Here is a 17,647-nt window from a genome sequence, read left to right as displayed (position 1 = left end):
GGCTGACCAGCCTGGACCCTTCGCTGTGTAGGGTTTCTCAGTGGCTGTACTGGGTTTTGTTGGAAGTTTTCTAGGCAGCCTGCATCAGCCCCACAGAAACGAAGCATGATCTTGGTAAGCTGCCCAGGCTCGCCTTGAACTTTCAATCCCCTTGCTGCAGCCTCTGGAGTGCCCAGACTGGCCTTGCTAATCTTGTTGTTACAGTAACCGCTTTGCAAGCTATCAGAGGTCTGGAGTTTGGGCAAAGTCTGGACAACTAACCTATGAACTAAGAAAGGAGATGGACAGGCTTTGGGTTTACCTGTGGTTGACCTTGGCCTTGATGTGCCAACCCCTGGCCTCTGTTCTCACATTTGTGGCTGATTCCCAATCCCTATCCTTGAGTCCCCTTTCCCCTTTACAGTTCTTGTCCCCTCAGTGGCTGCCTGATCATTTCCGGCTCTGTTCCCAGACTGGCTCCCTCCCAATTAACCTTTCTCTTTTTCATATCCAGTGCTTCCTCCCTCTCCCGGCTGAGAAGCCTCTGACTCATGCAGGGCTGGTCCTCCTGTCTCCTAATTCAGGCCCATTATCTCCTGCCCAGACAGTGATGGAAGCTGGGAAGTTAATTCCCCCCCTCCCCAAGTCTCTGCCAGTGTGATGAGTCCACATCTCAAAAGCCACTCGCTGTAACTGTCCTGATCTGGGGAGTGAGATGCAGGTCTGCAGGCTCCTTTAGCGCTTTCCCCCAGGAGCTGTTGCGGGCTTGGCTCCCACCTCTGGTGGAGGTGAGGTTTGGAGTTTGCTGGGACATCTCTGTGAAATGCTCCCCAACTGTCTTAAGTTCATCACTGGTAGTAAGATCTTCGCTTTCTTTTCACAAGGTAGAAGATCTCCAGATGTCTGGCCTCTGGAGAGTGTCTCCTGGTGAACATGAAAAATTCTTATCACCAGCCAGGTGTGGTGGGCACTACAAGGCTGTCCTCTCAGCACTCAGAGGCTGAAGTAGGAGGATCTGAGTTCAAGGCCAGCTTGCATTATAAAGCAAGGCCCAGACTCTGGGAAACAAACAGACAATAACAATAACATCAATGTCAGGGATCTTGTGGTACCTGACACCTGTACCTTCTCAGGAATGACATTTGTGGGCAGTGAAGTTTGAGAACTGCTGTCTCTGGGGACTGACAAGCATGACGGTGGCCCATGGGTGGGTGGACCTGGGGGTTCATGTGGGCTCCAGGTGGGTCTGTCACTCTAATCCAGGGCTTGACTCTTCACATTGGTCTGTCCTGGCCCCTGTAAGATGTCTAACAAAATTTCCCATCTCTACCCACCTATTGCCAATACCCCACCGTCTAGCTGTGGCAAGGAACACCATCTTCAGATTTAACGGAACTTTTGAGGCCATAGCCTACCATCCATAAGCATTCTCAAATGTGTGCAGAACAGGAACTACCAAGCAGTGGTTTACTTTTGCAGCCATTGGAGACCGGGAGTTTCTGTTTAAATCGTGTCTCCACCTGCTGGATGACCTGAGGCAAGTTCGCAATCTCAAATTCAAATCTCACCTCTGTCAGTTTCTAGTTCTGTTTTCTTGCAAATACGCCTTTCCCTTTTCTTTCCCAGCTTAGCTTCCTCCACTCCGGGTGCGCACAGCACCCCCTTCCTCAGCATCCTGGAGCAGAGAGAATATCTCTGGTCAGGGGCATAGTGAATGCTGTCTCTGCTACGGTTGTCATATGGCTTCTGTCTGTGCTATTATTCCTTGAGGTCAGAGCCAGTAGGAACTTTCTGTAGTGTTTGTTACCCTGGCCAGGTGGCTTCCCTCCCTGCCTCTGGCTGATCTGTGAATAGGCAGGCTACCCACTGTGTGAGCCTCCGCCCCACAACCGACTCATTCTGAGAGGGTGGAGTGGGCGGAAATCCGTGCCTGGCAGGCCACAAAGCCACATAACTGACTTGTGGAGCCCTGCCCTGGGGAGAAGCACGCTGACAGCAGCTGGCTTGGCCTGGGTGCTTGGCTGCTTTTAGATGCTTACTGTAGATGGAGCTTTGGCTGCCTGAGGAGTTTCACAGTTCAGGAGCTGGATTCAGGAGGGACAGCCCCACCTCCATTCTGCTATGACCAGAGTAGGTTGAATCAGTGGCTGAATATTCTGGTGGCCGGGCAGACCAGTCCAGGGGCTGGGTTAGAATGCAGCTCCCTGGGCCCCATCTGGGGGATTCTCCTTTATCAGCCTTGGGTGGGGCTCAGGAAACCTTAGTGTTTGTTACCACGGCAGGACAAGGTACTTGTGGTGAGCTGGGCCACAGCTGTTTGGGATCTAGTTCATTTAAAGGGCTTTGACCTTTGGGGTCTGGAGAGATGGCTCAGTGGTTTAGAGCACCTGATACCCTTGCAAAAGACCAGGCAGCACCCACATGACAGTTTACAATCATCTGTAACTCCAGTTCCAGGGGACCCGGTGTCCTTTCCTGGCCTTTCCAGGCTTCAGGTATGCATGGGACACACAGACATATATGCAGGCAAACACTAATACACATAAAATAAAAATAAGTAAAGGTCTGTTCCCACAGTGCAGATTCGGTGGTCAGGTTCTCATGCTCTGGGTGTTCTGAGGGAAACCGCACAACCTTCCTGTGCTCCAGTTTCCCTACCAGTGAATATTAATAGTGCTGCACGCGGTGCTGCTGTGAGGTTTAAGCGTGATGGCTCAGGGGAAGCGTAGAGCACAGTGTCTAATCACAGTGTTTCTGGTGGTGTACAGTAGTACTGTGTGATCACAGATGTAACGGTACGACATGCCCACAGGACTGTAAACACCCCCACGGACCCACAAGGGCAAGCTGAATTGATGTGCACAGCCACTCAAGTCTGCCTGATGAGGACAGAGGTGCATATGTCAGTGACACAGACACTAAACAGACAGGAGGCATTGGGAGCAGACGTGTGTGTGTGTGTGTGTGTGTGTGTGTGTGTGTGTGTGTGTGTGTGTACACAAAGCCCCAGGACCGCCTTTCTCTTACTCACATGCCTGTATTATTCCCAGAGTTAGCAGCACCTGGGCTGAGCTTTAGGAGCCCAAGGTGCCCCTTGTTTCCATAGCAACCACAGTGCGGGCAAACAGGAGAATGAGGGGGAGGGAAGATGGGAAAGCCTAAGCCAGCTTCCAGGGCCTTCCTGCCTGCTGAGCTTGCTTCCTTCTCCTCTAAACCCAGGACTTTCCTTCCCTCTCTCCTCCCTCCCTCCCTCCGTCAGGTAGCAGTGTGCTATGCATCTGGACACTGAAGACCCAGAGCAGATCATTTTGAACAGTTTTGATGTGGCTCTGGAACTTAAACCCAGCCTGGTGCAAGCTAGGCAAGCGCTCCAGCGCTGAGCTGCACCCTCAGCTGACAGCTGATATTTTCATCTAATCTTCACCAACTCTTTTGAATAAAATATACAGTAGGAAAAGTTGCCTTTCCCCTCCCTCCCTCCCTCCCTCTCTTCCTCCCTCTCCCTTTCTTCCTTTTCACAGAGTTTCACCTAGCCCAGTCTGGCCTTAAACTCACTCTGTAGTCAAGAAAAAACTTGGAACGTCTAACGCTCTTACCTCTACTTCCCAAATGCTGGAATCATAGGCTTATGGCATCATGCTTGGATTATGCAGAGCAACGGTTCACGCCAGGAACTACACCCCCAAACCTCCTTAGCCCCCTTAGGTGCACTGCTCAGAGCATTAGCATCCGTGCCTGGCTGTGCGTCAGTGTGCACCTCACCACTGTGTCTGAATCTCCGTCCCCACTCCGTAGTAGCCCCTCATTCCCTACCATTTCCCATCCCGTGGCCACCATTCCTCTGTCTGCCTCTATGAGTTTCATACCAGTAAAACCATGTCGTATTTGCATGTTTCCTGTATGGTTTATTTCACTTAATATAGAGGCTTCAAGATCCATACGTGTTTTGTGTGTGCATGTGTGGTATGTTCCAGTGTGTATGGAGGCCAGGGTGGTATAGATGTACACATTCCTGTGTGTGTGTATGGAGGCCTGGGATGGTACAGATGTACACATCCCCATGTCTATGGAGGCCAGGGTGGTATAGATACCTGTGTTCCTGTGTGTATAAAGGCCAGGGATATAGTTGTGCCTGTTCCGGTGTGTTTGGAGGCCAGGGGTTGATGTTTGGTGTTTTTTTCAGCTGTTCTCCACCCAACTACTCTCCAGCTCATTTATTTCATTGGTCTCTCCCCTGCTTGGGTTTTGAGACAATCTCTCATTGACTTGGAGTTTGCCAGCTCAGCTAGATTGCTCAGTCAGCGAACCCCAGGGACCTCTGTCCGTGGCTCCTCAGTGCTGGGCTTATAAGTGTGCCTGCTCTTTTTATATCGTGGCTAGGGATTGAACCCAAGTCTTCATGCTTCTTTGGCAAGCACTGTACAGGCTGGGCCATCGCTTCAGTTTTGAACGATTATCTAGAAGTAACCTGAGGTTTTGTGTATGTAGTTGGCCTTTCTGGGTTTTGTATCCACAGATTTCACCTTGGATTGAAAATATACATAGTTTTGGACAGAGCCTCACCATGTAGCCATGACTGGTCTGGAACTTGCTCTGTAGACCAGGCTGGCCTAGAATTCATAGAGATCCACCTGCTTCTGTCTCTTGAGTGCTGGGAGTAAAGACATACACTACCACACCCAGCAATTCATGTTTCAAACCATACCTGTACCGCACAGGTGCAGACCCGTTTGTTTGTTATTATTCCCTGGACGGCGCAGCGTAACATTTGCGTACACAGTGCTGCTGTGTGATAGATGTCACAAGTAATCCAGAGAAGATGGGCTTCACACAGGAGGATGTGTAGGCTCCATGTGGATACCAGTCCATTTTATATAACAGACTTCAGCATCCTTGGATCCTGGCATCTGCCTGCATTGATCCTGTTCTTTGAGGACATCTGTACAGGCTGGTTTTGTGTTTCAACTTGACACAAGCTGAAGTTATCACAGAGAAAGGAGCCTCAGCTGAGGAAATGCCTCCATGAGACCCAGCTGTAAGGCATTTTCTCAGCTAGTGATCAAGTGACCCAGCCCACTGTGGGTGATGCCGTCTCCGGACTGGAGGTCTTGGGTTCTATAAGAGAGCAAGCTGAGCAAGTCAGGGGAAGCAAGCTAGTAAGTAACATCCCTCCATGGCCCCTGTATCAGTTCCTGCTTTCTGACTTGCTTGAGTTCCAGTCCTGACTTCCTTTGGTGATGAACAGCAATGTGGAAGTGTAACTAAATAAACCCTTTCCTCCCCAACGTGCTTCTTGGTCATGATGCTTGTGCAGGAATAGAAACCCTGACTAAGACAATAACTATATTAAAAATCCACACATGTGCCGTGCTTACAGATGCACACCTTTAATCTCAGCACTCCATAGGCAGAGACAGATGGAGCTCCATGAGTTCGAGGCCAGCCTGCTCTTCTAGTGAGTTCCAAGACTGCCAGAGCCACATGGAAGAGATGCCCTGTATCAAAAAAATAAGTCTTACATGTGACATTCTTTTGAATTTTTGCCATGGTGCCTCGCTGGCCTGGTTGTCTGGGTTCGGAGCTAGGCCCTGCCTCTTACCAGCCCTAAGTCCTTGGACAGGTTATTTAATTTCTCTGTACCTCTGTTTCCTCATTTGAAAAGCACAAAAGTGTTATTTTGGGTATGAAGTAAGTTCGCATCTGCCCATTGCTAAGAATAGTGCAGGAACACAGAGTGCATCAGATGTGTATGTGTCTATGTGACTGCTGCTGTTATAGTTCTGAGTGTGCCCTTCCTCGGGCATTTTGGAATCTCTCAGAGAACTCCTTGTAGTTCCTCCTTTTTAATTGCCAGTCAGAGGCTGTTTGTACATTTTGTGTGCTTGCTATTGTATCCTGCATACCTGGATCCCTACGACATTTTTATGTCTTGATATCTCAAACTCTGTATTGGTGGCTGTCCCTGTTTGACCCTCTGCGTATTTGTGACAGATGCCCATGGCACAGGTGAGAAGGGATGCTGTAGGCCTCAGCTCTGTGTGGTATTGCCAGAGGAATTTTAACCACCCACCTTCCTTCTACTGACCTCACCCTCATAGTTGTGGAAGCCCAAATCTGATCGGCAAAATCACATTTACTTATTCCACGGGCACTAATAGAATTCCGGATAAATGAATGAAAGTCCTCTTTGTGCAACCCTCAGATCAATGTCTGCCTCCTTTGAGTTCCTCCCTGTAGGCCTGGGTGTGTTCTTGTGTTTCTCTCTCTCTCTCTCTCTCTCTCTCTCTCTCTCTCTCTCTCTCTCTCTTAGCTGGATCAAAGTGTTTTCCTACACTGGTACAGCCCTCCCCCTATCTTTAAAAATAGTGTTTTTTTGATTATAAAAATAGTACATGCTCACTGCAAGAGATTTAAAAAATATGTACAAATGTTGAAGTGAAAAAAATAAGAATAGGGGTTGGGGATTTAGCTCAGTGGTAGAGCGCTTGCCTAGCAAGCGCAAGGCCCTGGGTTCGGTCCCCAGCTCCGAAAAAAGAAAAGAAAAGAAGAATAAACCCATAGCCCACCACCCAAAATAACATTGTTCTTCTTATTTATGTTCGTGCTGGGACTCGAACCCAGGGGTCATGCCTGCTGAGTCACTGCCAAGATGCCGAGCCATGTCCCCTCTACATGGCACTGTTTTAGTGTTTCCTAATAGTCTTATTTTTTTTTTAGATTAAAAAAAAAGGTGTTATGTAATGTCATTTCAACACTAAGTGATCTTTTAAAAGGTGACTCAGGGCCAGGGCTGCAGCTCAGCTGGTAGAGTGCTTGCCTAGCATGTGTGAAGGCCTGGGTTTGATCCTTAACACCACATAGAACCAGGGACAGTGGTGCATCTTGTAATCCAGAAGGTAGATTCAGGAGGACCAGAGGTTCAAGGTTTTCCTATGCTACATGGTGGATGTGAGGTCAGTCTGGGCTACACGAGATTCCGTGCTAAAACCAAAGCAAAACACAAACAAAACAAAACCCCAAATCAAACAATGCATACCATCCCCCCATGATTTAAAATGCTACTTACCCTGTGATAATGGGGTCCTATAATTAATTTAGCTATTGCTCTATTTTTAGATTTTAATGTTTTTAGTTTTGGTTATAACAAATTATGCAAGGAATCTGAGTGTAATTTTTTGTTAATGTGTTTTTGACTGTTGCCTTTGGCCAGTTACCAGTGAAGGGAAATCTGCCTTTCTTCCTTTGAGTATTTGCCGTGAATATGCATGCAAGGCCCTAGTACCGCAATAACCAAAAAAAGTAGATGCGTCTTGTTCCTGGGACAGAGTGCAAAGGGCTGACCCATTTAGAGAGACACATAGACCACTTCAGAACATCTTCACCGTCGTGGACAGTTCTGTTAGGCAGCACTGGCTGAGACTGAAGGCCAGGCTCCCAGGTCAACTTCCAAGAGCCAGTTGAGCCTGGACATCACACTCAGTCTGTGACCTGTCTTCACCTCCAAGGACAGGTCTCAGAGGTGTGCAAATCCAGCGCCACTAGATGGCACCTAGGAGGCAGCCACAAGCCGGTACCCTGCAGTGGGGAGCTCTCGAAGCCCTGCCTGCTGAGGCCTGGGACAGGCCCAGACAGCTGTCACCTTCGGAGAGTCTCTTGTTTAGCTAACATCCAGCTTTCATGTAACATGTCAGGGGCCTGGCATATCCTGAACTCACACACTTCAGACTTGACCATATAAGGTCACCCAAACATTCCCAGTACCACATCCCACCACAGCCAGACAAAACCAGTTGCAGTGTCTCAGAGCTTGCCATGTCCCCTCCTGTCCTTTCTATTCCCGGGAACTGGCTCTTCTCATTCCTCCTCCCCCACACCAACATTATTGTATTTTCAAGGTATGGTTTCACTTAGAAGTTCAGGCTAGGCTTGAACTTGTGGTGATAGATCCTTTCTTGAGTACTGGGATTACAAAGTGTGTGTTACTACATCTAGCTATGAGGAAGATTTTTTCTCTATTTATCTATCTCTCTATCTATCTCTCTATCTATCTATCTCTCTATCTATCTCTCTATCTATCTATCATCTATCTTTCTTTTCCTCTTTCTCCTCCTCCTTTTGTTTTTTTTTCCTTGTGATTCTAGAAATTGAACCCAGCATCTTCCACATGTTAGGCAAGCATTCGACCACTGAGCTTCATCTCCAGTTCCTCCCATCTAAAACGGGAGAAGCCATGCCTCTGGGAGAATGGACCTACCCTGATCTCATGACTGCTACAAGCTGGAGCTGGGTTTCCAGGGGTTCTCCGCTTCTGCATTCGTTACTGATCCTCCTTTGCTGGGAAGGCCCAGACACACTGATCTGGGAAGGACACACCCAGGCTGCAGGTCCCACTAAGGTTGGATGCTGGATGAAGGACACGTGGGAGGGAGAGTGAAGTCAGGTGAGGGCGGCAGCTTCTCTGGGTTACGAAAAGGTCACATGTTGATTGCTGTGCCTGGGTGCAGCCATCCTGGGCCCAGAATGTTTGAGTGTTCTGGGAACAGAGGGCAGGGTGGGGCTGGTTCCTGTACTTGACCTCTGACATCTTATTGGAATACCCCATCCCCACTGCGAACCCCAAGTTTCTAAAGGATGGATGCCCCTTGGGAGTTGATGCACCCCCATTTTTTCTTTGGGACCATGCTAGTTTCCAGAGAATAGGAAGGCTGTGCTCAGAGACGATGTGCCCTTGTGTTGTCTATGGATCCAGGGCTAACTCGTGGGAATGGGATGGCTTCTGGTCTTGTCAAGGGAACCTAAGGGTTTTTCCCGCATGGCATGAGCTCAGGAATCTGCTAGGATTCTAATCCTGTTGAAACCATCCTGTTGGGCTGGAGAGACACTTCAGCAGTTTAGAGTAAGTACATTTAAGAAGGGGAGGTGGGAGGAGAGAGAGAGGGGGGAGAGAGAGAGAGAGAGAGAGAGAGAGAGAGAGAGAGAGAGAGAGAGAGAGAGGTGTTTTACTTTTGTCTTTTTTCTTGGTCTTAGTCTCTGTGAGTGTTGAGCGTGTACCTGTGTTTGCAGGAAAGGGTCTTGGGGATACATGCTGGTATGGACTTTCAGACCTCAGGGACCTGTGCCTGTATGCCCTTCCGTATTTCTAGTTCAGGATGCAGAGTTCACGCAAACCCAGTCAAGGTGGAAAGAGGTGGCCCTGTGCTTCTGAGTGGCCCTGCCACTAGTGGGGCATCAGGAGAGTGCAGCGATAACCATGTTTTGAGCAAACAGGATGGAGACGCAGTGGCAGTGAATAGGAAATAGTGCACTGGTCACAGCAAGGAGGAAGTGGGCTGAGGTGTTCGTACTTCTGAAGGGAACGCCCGAATCTTCCAGGGGTGCCTCTGGTCAGTGTCTAGTTTTAGTTAAAAACTTACCACGCCACCTTCCTGTCTAAATCTCGACTTGTGAGCTAGATACATGCCTGTGAGCCTAGTACTCAAGAGGCAGAGGCAGGAGGATTACCGTAAGTCTAAGGCCAGTCTGAGCTACATGATAAGACCCTCACTCAAAACAACAACAACAAAAACCAAAGTCCAAAACAAAACAAAACAAAAAACAACAAAAAAACCCCCCAAAACAATCAGAAAGAAAGACAAAAAGTAGGCGGGCAGTATTCTTACTGTACAGCCTGCCCCACAGACCGTGCTCTAAACAGACCTGTGCTTTTCTGAAAACAAGCAAACAGAACAGAAACCTCAGGCTTGTCAGGAGCATCTCTTCTGTTGGTCCCAGCTGGATCGTTTTCTGCTCAAGGTTTGGGCAGGAGGAAGACAGGGGGAGGGGGGACTTGGCTGTGATAACTGGGTCAGAACTGGAGCTGAGAAAGCAAGTGCACCGGTGTTCTTTGCCTTTGTTGGAGCTGTCAGTGCCAAGGTCAGAGATAGGAGGAATGAAGGTTGTCCATACCTCATGAATATTCAATGAGCACCCATTTGGAGCCTGCCCTGCTTCAGGGGCTGGGATTCCTTTGTTGAATCCTGGCTCAGTTAGTCATTGCTGAGGTCACGTGAGGGCACCACCGTGAAAGTGAAGATGACAAGATTCTTTGTCTCACACGGATGTTTAGCATGAAATAGCTAACGCACTAAAAGCGATACAAAAGACATTCGATATATCCCTCTGCTCATGACCAGTCGTCCTATTACAGAAGATAAAGAGGAATCAGATGCAAATGGGATGGGGTCTCACCTGCAAAGAATTCAGGCTCTTTGTAGTGACCCCAAAGCCTGAGGTAATCCCTGTAAAGATTTAGGAGGAGTGGAAACTTCTTGGAAGGACAGCATGCGGCAGCTGAAAGGGAATTCTCTAGGAGTTTGAAACCGAGAGAACATCCAGGACACGGGGTCAGGGAGTGTAAGGAGCTGTCCCCAAAGCAGTGTGTCAGGTTCCACAGCCCTGTGGAAGAATGGGGAAGGGTGCGCTGTAGGAGTCTGTGGAGGTCTATTCAGGGGTGTCTGAACGTGGGGCTGAGGTGACAGGTGTCCTGGAGGGATGAATGGGAAGTCACCTGCTTCCCTGGAGATTGGCACAGTAGCTTTGGGCATCGCAGAGCTGGATTAGGGAGGCCAAAGCACCATGAATGTGTTACTGAGGAGGATGGGACTGAATCTGATGGTGACTCTGGGCTGGAGGCTACACTAGTGCTCCAGGAAGGTGGAGCTGTCTGAGGTGGTCCATCTCAGACAACACCTCAGAGTGAAAGGAATTCTGTGGAAACTGGGGTCTCGTGACTGGGGGGTTTGCAAAGCAGGTCTCCTGTGCATATGGAGTCAAGCCAGTATGTGTGGGAGTGTAATGCCCTTGACATAAATGTGGAGAGAGTGAAAAGGTGCAATTAATCCCTTTGGCCTTTGAACTTGGGTCTTTGCGCTCAGGATGGCTCAGCTGGACGAATGGAGAATCTCACACCCGGCAACGCTGGTGGTCCAAGTTTATTGAGTGTATTGCACAAACGACAACTCACATGCTGACAGGTGTTGTGGTATTTTCTTGTGGTGAGTGCTGGAGCCTATGTGGTTCCAGATAACGAATACCTTTTGGGAAGGAAACAGCAGGGATAGGGTCTTCTAATTTATTTATTTTGGGACATTTTAGGTAGGGTCTCATGATGGCTTGCTATGTAGCCAAGGATGATCCTTGGCCTATCCTCCTGCCTCCACCTTCCAAACACTGAGATTATAAGTGTATGTCACCATGCTGGACCTGGGGTTGCATCAGATGAAAGGTCAGCAAACGGCCTCTTCACAGAAGTGACATTCGAGAGGACCAGAAGCAAAGAAAGACTGGGTGTGAGAATATTTGGGGGTTGGGGAGGAGCATCCTGGGACTGGAGGACTGGGAACCGCAGGAACAAAGGCCTTGGGGGTGGGAACAGCTTGGCAGATGTGAAGGTGAGGGGAAGACCACTCTGGTGGTGGGTAGGCTGGAAATAACGACAGTTCTCCTTACTTCCAGAAGGTGGCAGTGCTGTCTCAGGACGGTCTGCTCTTTTGGCGGCCAGAGATGATGTATAGAACTAGACAGCTTTGTGAGTAGGAACCTGAGCCATCGTGGTTTTATTCTGTCTCAAGAAGTGGCACGTTTGAAAGTTCTGACTAAGGCAGATGAGCATGCCCTAGATCTTGTTCGTGACATGCCTTGCCTGCCTCCTCTCCTGACCCCCACTTTCCTTCTCTGCTGCCTTACTCAGCTCTCCGCCTTCTGTCTGTCTCTGCTCCCTCTCTCCATTGCTCGCTGGTGCAGCTGGCTTCCGTCTCAAAGATAATTACTTGCTTTCCGGTGCCTCTCAGATGATGGGGACTGTTCCTTACCCCGAGGAGCTACAGTTCTCTGTGAAAGGCTGAGGCTGACTGAAGTCCTGACCCCTCCCCCGACTGAGAATACCCACTTCCCTTTCTCCTGCTGGCTCTTCTCCAGCACTCCAGCACGTTCTTGCTGTCTTTGATGGAGGCAGCCAAAGCTTGTGCTGAAAAGGGAGACCCGGTAATCAGGCACCAGGAGACAGCACCACGGCACTGCCGTGAGTGGCCATTTCAGTCCACAGAGATAAAGTTTCTCTACTGTACGCTCTGCGTGTGTGTGGTGTGTGTGTGTGTGTGTGTGTGTGTGTGTGTGTGTGTGTGTGGGCATTAAAGCCAAGGCCTCATACATGCTAAGCACATGCTCTACCACCCATGAACTTGCAGTAGAGATTAAACAGGCAAGACCCTGGTGCCAGCCAGGCTGCAGGTTGAGGAGGCCTTGGCTTTGACCTGTATATTTCACCATGGTGGTTAGGAGCCCAATTTCCTGTGGTTTGGTTAAGACCAGTGGGCTAGTGACATATGTCTTGTGATCCTCTTTAAAATGCGGGGCAACTGCTGCCAGCCACAGCCCCATGACCACAAGGACTAACCCCGGGTGCCTATGCCGTGCTGCTGTGCAGGCTTAGACAGGCTCGGTGCGTTCCACTGTACGGTATTTTCAGTTTTCACTGTTACCCCACCCTTAGTGGAGAAGCATCTGACTTATATTTTATTGTGGCAAGAATGCTTAACATGAGATCTGCCGTCCTAACTGATAATAACACTATCCACTATTCTTTTTTTTTTTCTTTTCTATTTTTCGGAGCTGGGGACCGAACCCAGGGCCTTGTGATTGCTAGGCAAGCGCTCTACCACTGAGCTAAATCCCCAACCCCCCACTATTCTTGACTATAAGAGTTTCTTTTCTTTGTGTGTGTGCACGCGTGCGTTAGGTAGAGGTCATAAGTCAACCTCAGGTGTTGTTACTGAAGAGCTGTGTGCTTCAACTTTTAAAAAAAGATTTATTTTTAAATTTTCTGTGTGTCAGTGTTTTTTCTGCCTCTATATCTGTACACCATGCTCATGCAGTGCCCAAGTAGACCAGAAGAGGGCATCAGATCCCCTGGATCTGGAGTTGCTGGAGTCCTAACCTGGGTACTCCAGAAGAGCAGCCTGTGCTCTTAACTGCTGAGACATCGCTCCAGGTTTCGTCTTGATTTATTAGACAGGGCCTCTCACTGGAATCGGAACTTGCCATTTAAGCTAGGCGGCTAGCTTGTGAGCTTCTGGAATTCACCCGTTCCTGGCCCCCCTACCCCTGCCGGATTCCAACACGTCTGACTTTTTGTGTGGGTGCTGGGAATTGAACTCAGGTCCTCATGCATTTGTAGCAAGCGTTTTTTACCAACTCAGCTATCTCTCCAGCTCTTGCCCCACCCCTGTCTCTGATTCTGAAGATTGAAGCCATAGTCTTGTGCTTCCCAGGCAAGAATTTTACCTTTGAGCGGTAGCGCCAATCCCCAGGTATCTTTTTACTTTTTATTTGAGACATTGCCTCCCTGAGTTGCCCAGGACAATTTGTGACTCTCTTGGACATATGACTCTTGCTTTTTGACTGGTTGGAATTACAGGTCTGCACCGCCACGTCTGGCATGCCCTTAGAGCCTTCTTCTGAACGGGAAGTTCAGTTCCTTATCTCGCCACAGACCTTGGTCTCCTTGGTTAGCTTTTTTCCTCTCACCTTTTTCATTTGTAAATGGAGATAATAATGGTGATTCCACATGGGTTGAGTTGTTCAAAGTGATTCGGCTGTACACGATAGACCAGGTGATAAGATTCCATGTTATCATCATTTATTACTTATTACTTATCATTTATTATTACATATTCTTATTTATCAACTGATAAGTTTTTTCCCAGTCCTGGCTGTCCTAGAATTTGCTCTATAGGTCAGATTGGCCTCAAACTCACAGAGATCCACCTGCCTCTGCCTCCCTCCCAAGTGCTGAGATTTAAAAGGCATTCATCATCATGCCTAGCTATAATATACTTATGTTTTTGAAATATTAATTTACTATATTATAGCAGTATAATAACAATGCATTATTAATATTAATTTTGGAATATTATCACCATTATTTTTTTTTTGTGTGTGGGCACATGCAGTATATGTGGGTGTGTGCAGATATGCTCACCCTTGCTGGTGTGTTTGGAACCAGAGGTTGATGTCAGGTGTCCTTCTCTACCACCCTCTACCTTGCTTTTTGAGACAGGGTCCTTCATTGGCCTGGAGCTTGCTGATTAAGCCACACTCACCAACCAGAGACCTCCCAGGATCTGTCTGTCTTCAGCCCGCAGTGCTGTCACTTCAGAACACGTTGCCATGCCTGATTTTGATGCAGGCACAGGGACTCTAAACTTAGGTCTCCATACTTGCACAGGAAGCGCCGAGTGCGCTGAGCCATCTCCCCAGCCCTAACGTATTATTTATCCCATGGCATGGCACAGAAGAACTACACTCCAGTAACATGTGACTGCCATTGTCCAATGCAGCTTGTGTCTGTCCAGTGGAACTCGCCTTCCTACCTCAGTGGGAAAAATTTTACCATTTACAAAAAATCATTGGTCATGTGGGCCAGACTGTGCCCCAACCAGGATAAAGCTGGTGGCTAAACAGCCCTTGTCACAGACCTGCCCTCCTTCACCCAAGAACCATTTGCAAGTTTGAACTGACACAGGCCAGTGAGTGCCCAGGGGGACACTGTGGCCACTCGTAAAAATTCAGGTTCCTGGGCTCTGAACTGAATTGGAATTGAGAGGGCCCTGCAACCCTCATGGTTGGAGGCTGGAAACCCTGCGTGTTGGTGGGTCTCATCTGGGCGCCACTCACCCCGTTCATCTGAAGAATGAGAGCCTGCCCTGCATCACTCTTGTCCTAAGATCAGGTTTGACTCTGGGAGGGACTGGCATGGAGGACCCTGGAGCTCACAGGTCACCACGTTGCCTGCCTCCAGTTGTGGGGGGTGAGATAATCCTCTCTCTCTGTGGGCGTTTGGGTTACTTGTGCTTCTCACCCCCAGAAACACCACCTCTACAATGGCCACCGTGCAGCTTTTGGCACAAACTTATTTCCATAAGGACAAGTGCCAGGGATGAAAGAGCTGGCCTAGAGAATTTGGATTTATGTCTTTAAGATTACTGCTAAATATACCCACAATGCCATTGAGAGCATTGTCATCATGCTGACCGGGGCTGTTTATTTATTTATAACTTACTCTGAACAGTAGATATATTTATATGGTTCAAACCTGAAGCGATATAAAGATAGCTATGGTGGGAAGATTCACTTTTATTCTAGTCAACCCCGTCCTCTTAAGCTGATGTATGAGGCTGTTCCCAGCACATATCGATATAAGATATAAATATGTAAGTCCACATAGCACAGTTTTACATCTTGAGCAGAAGTGCAACTCGAGGATCCTCTCACACAGTTGGGATCCCCCTCCCCCAACCCAGCACCACTTGCTTTTAGTATTCTCCACTGTGTGGATTCACGTGTAGATCCTGATTATTTCTTGCAGTGCTGGGCACTGAACCCAGGGTCTCATGCTAAGTGAGTGCTTTACCACAGAGCCACACCCCCTTCCCCCAAGACCTGAGAATGCTTTAAGAAATTTAACTTGATACTATGGAAATTGTAAAAAAAAAAAACAACCAAAAAGTATCCTCCTATCCAGTCATGCAAGATGCAAATGGTACTACGAAGTCTATTACCTCTCACGTAGGAGAAGGGAGATAAAAAGTGGTCCTGCTTCTTTGGGAGGCTGGTGATGGCTTGAAGCCAGGAGTTCAGACAAGAACGTGCAGCATATCAGGATCCCCACCCCCCAGTGGAAAAGAGCAGAAACATTTTCTTCTAAAAGAGTGGAGACATACAAAGTAAGGTGTCCTATGGCCTTCAGTAGCAGAGGTATTCTCTTTCCCTCAGTGGACCCACTGTTCAGAGTTTGGTCTGCATTTCTCTGGCTGACTGTGAGCCCTCTGAGGTCCTCCTGCTTGTGGCTGTCCAGATGCCTATAGTGGACTCTGACTTCTGAAGTCCTCACATCTCTTTGGGGGTCTTTGCAGCAGTCTCGGGAGAGCTCTGTGGACCAGAGTTAGCTGGAGAGCATGCTATGGAGACATTGTATAGATTCTCTGGCCAAGTTCAGAGAGACTAGCTCTGGCTTTGCATCCTGTCATGGCCCTGAATACTCATGTTCTGTCCCAAGTGCCCTCTTGGAAGCCACAGTTTGAAGTCTAAGTATATTCCCTTTGTAGTCTGAAGCCCGTTGACCAGTTCTCACTAGGCTGGCCCAGTGTGATGTCTGTCTATCTCAGGATCCAGGGGCAGGTTCTAATAACTGGATCTATGGCAGGCCTAAATGAATGGGGTTGGTTTTGGGGACAGCTTTTGCTGCTCACATTTTCCTGCTGAGAAAGGACCTTAAGACAGGAAAGACCATCCTGGGTAGGGTTTTACCTTCAGTTCTGCATCCTCCGTCCTCCACGCATCTCTCTCTCTCTCTCTCTCTCTCTCTCTCTCTCTCTCTCTCTCTCTCTCCCTCCCTCCCTCCCTCCCTCTCCCTCCCTCCCTCTCTCTCTCTCTCTCTCTCTCTCTCTCTCTCTCTCTCTCTGTGTGTGTGTGTGTGTGTGTGTGCATGTGTGTGTGGACGGAGGCTACAGGAACCAGGAGTGTCTTTCTCGAGCACTGTCCATCTGTTGTTTTTTATTTTAGATAGATTTTCGCTTTATAGCTCTGGAGACCAGGCTGGCTTTGAAATCACAGAGACCAATTTGCTTCTGCACCACCCTGCCCTGCAGTGTTTTCCTGTTTTCTTTTTGAGACGAGGTCTCTCACTGGGATCTGGAGGTTGTTGACTAGACTGAGCTCTCTGGCTACTAAGTGTGAGGGATCTTGTTTCCGCCTCCCCAGCATTGGAATTACATGTGTTTGCCACTCTGTAGGTCCTGGGAACTCAGGTCCTCATGCTTGTGTGATGCATAACTGAGCCATCTCTCTGGTCCCTTTGTTTCCCCTTGCAATAGAGAACAGTCTGAGACTCAGGCAGACCTTGGTCAGAAAATGCTGTTTAGTTTATAATAACATGGTTTAATTTTTATTATATTTACTATTTTAGTGGACCTAATTATTTAGAACAGTTTAAGATTTAGAGAAAAATTAAGTGCATACTGGTATTCTCTGCTCCCTGCAACCCAGCTTCCCCTGGGTCTTAGCTTATTATAGTGTGTTTGCTACAATTACTGAACTGGTATTGTTGTATTATTATTTGTTGATGTTGTTGTTGTTGTTATTATTATTATGTAAGATCCGCTTTTTTTTAAAGTAACAATCCGTGTGATTTTGTGTTTTTCCATGCCATTTCTTTTTTTTTTAAGATTTATTATTTTTATTTATTATATATAAGTACACTGTAGCTGTCTTCAGATACACCAGAAGAGGGCATCGGATCTCTTTACAGATGGTTGTGAGCCACCATGTGGTTGCTGGGAATTGAACTCATGACCTCTGGAAGAGCAGTCGGGTGCTCTTAACCGCTGAGCCATCTCTCCAGCCCCCAAGATCCGCTTTTTATTCTGGCTCTGATTTTTCTGTCCCAGGTTCCCACTTGGACCTTATGTTATATTCTATCATCTTGCATTTTTAGGCACACATGCACACACACACACACACACACACACACACACACACACACACACACACGCACGCACCATAGCATGCAATGTAGTGGTGAGAGAACAACTTGCAAGACTTGTTCTCTCTTTCCACTCGGTCGGTCCTGGGG

At 48.2% G+C, this 17,647-nt stretch overlaps 1 protein-coding gene across 7 annotated transcripts in view; it reads left to right on the top strand.

Annotated features, from left to right (window-relative positions):
* Window positions 1–17,647, top strand: part of Rap1gap2 (RAP1 GTPase activating protein 2) — a 217,125-nt gene that overhangs the window by 48,571 nt on the left and 150,907 nt on the right. The gene's annotated exons all lie outside the window — the stretch shown is intronic.

Source organism: Rattus norvegicus, chromosome 10 (assembly GCF_036323735.1).
Source record: "Rattus norvegicus strain BN/NHsdMcwi chromosome 10, GRCr8, whole genome shotgun sequence".
NCBI classification, from domain to species: domain Eukaryota; kingdom Metazoa; phylum Chordata; class Mammalia; order Rodentia; family Muridae; genus Rattus; species Rattus norvegicus.
Note: the sequence above shows the minus strand (reverse complement) of the source record. Positions and strands in the feature narration are given on the sequence as shown.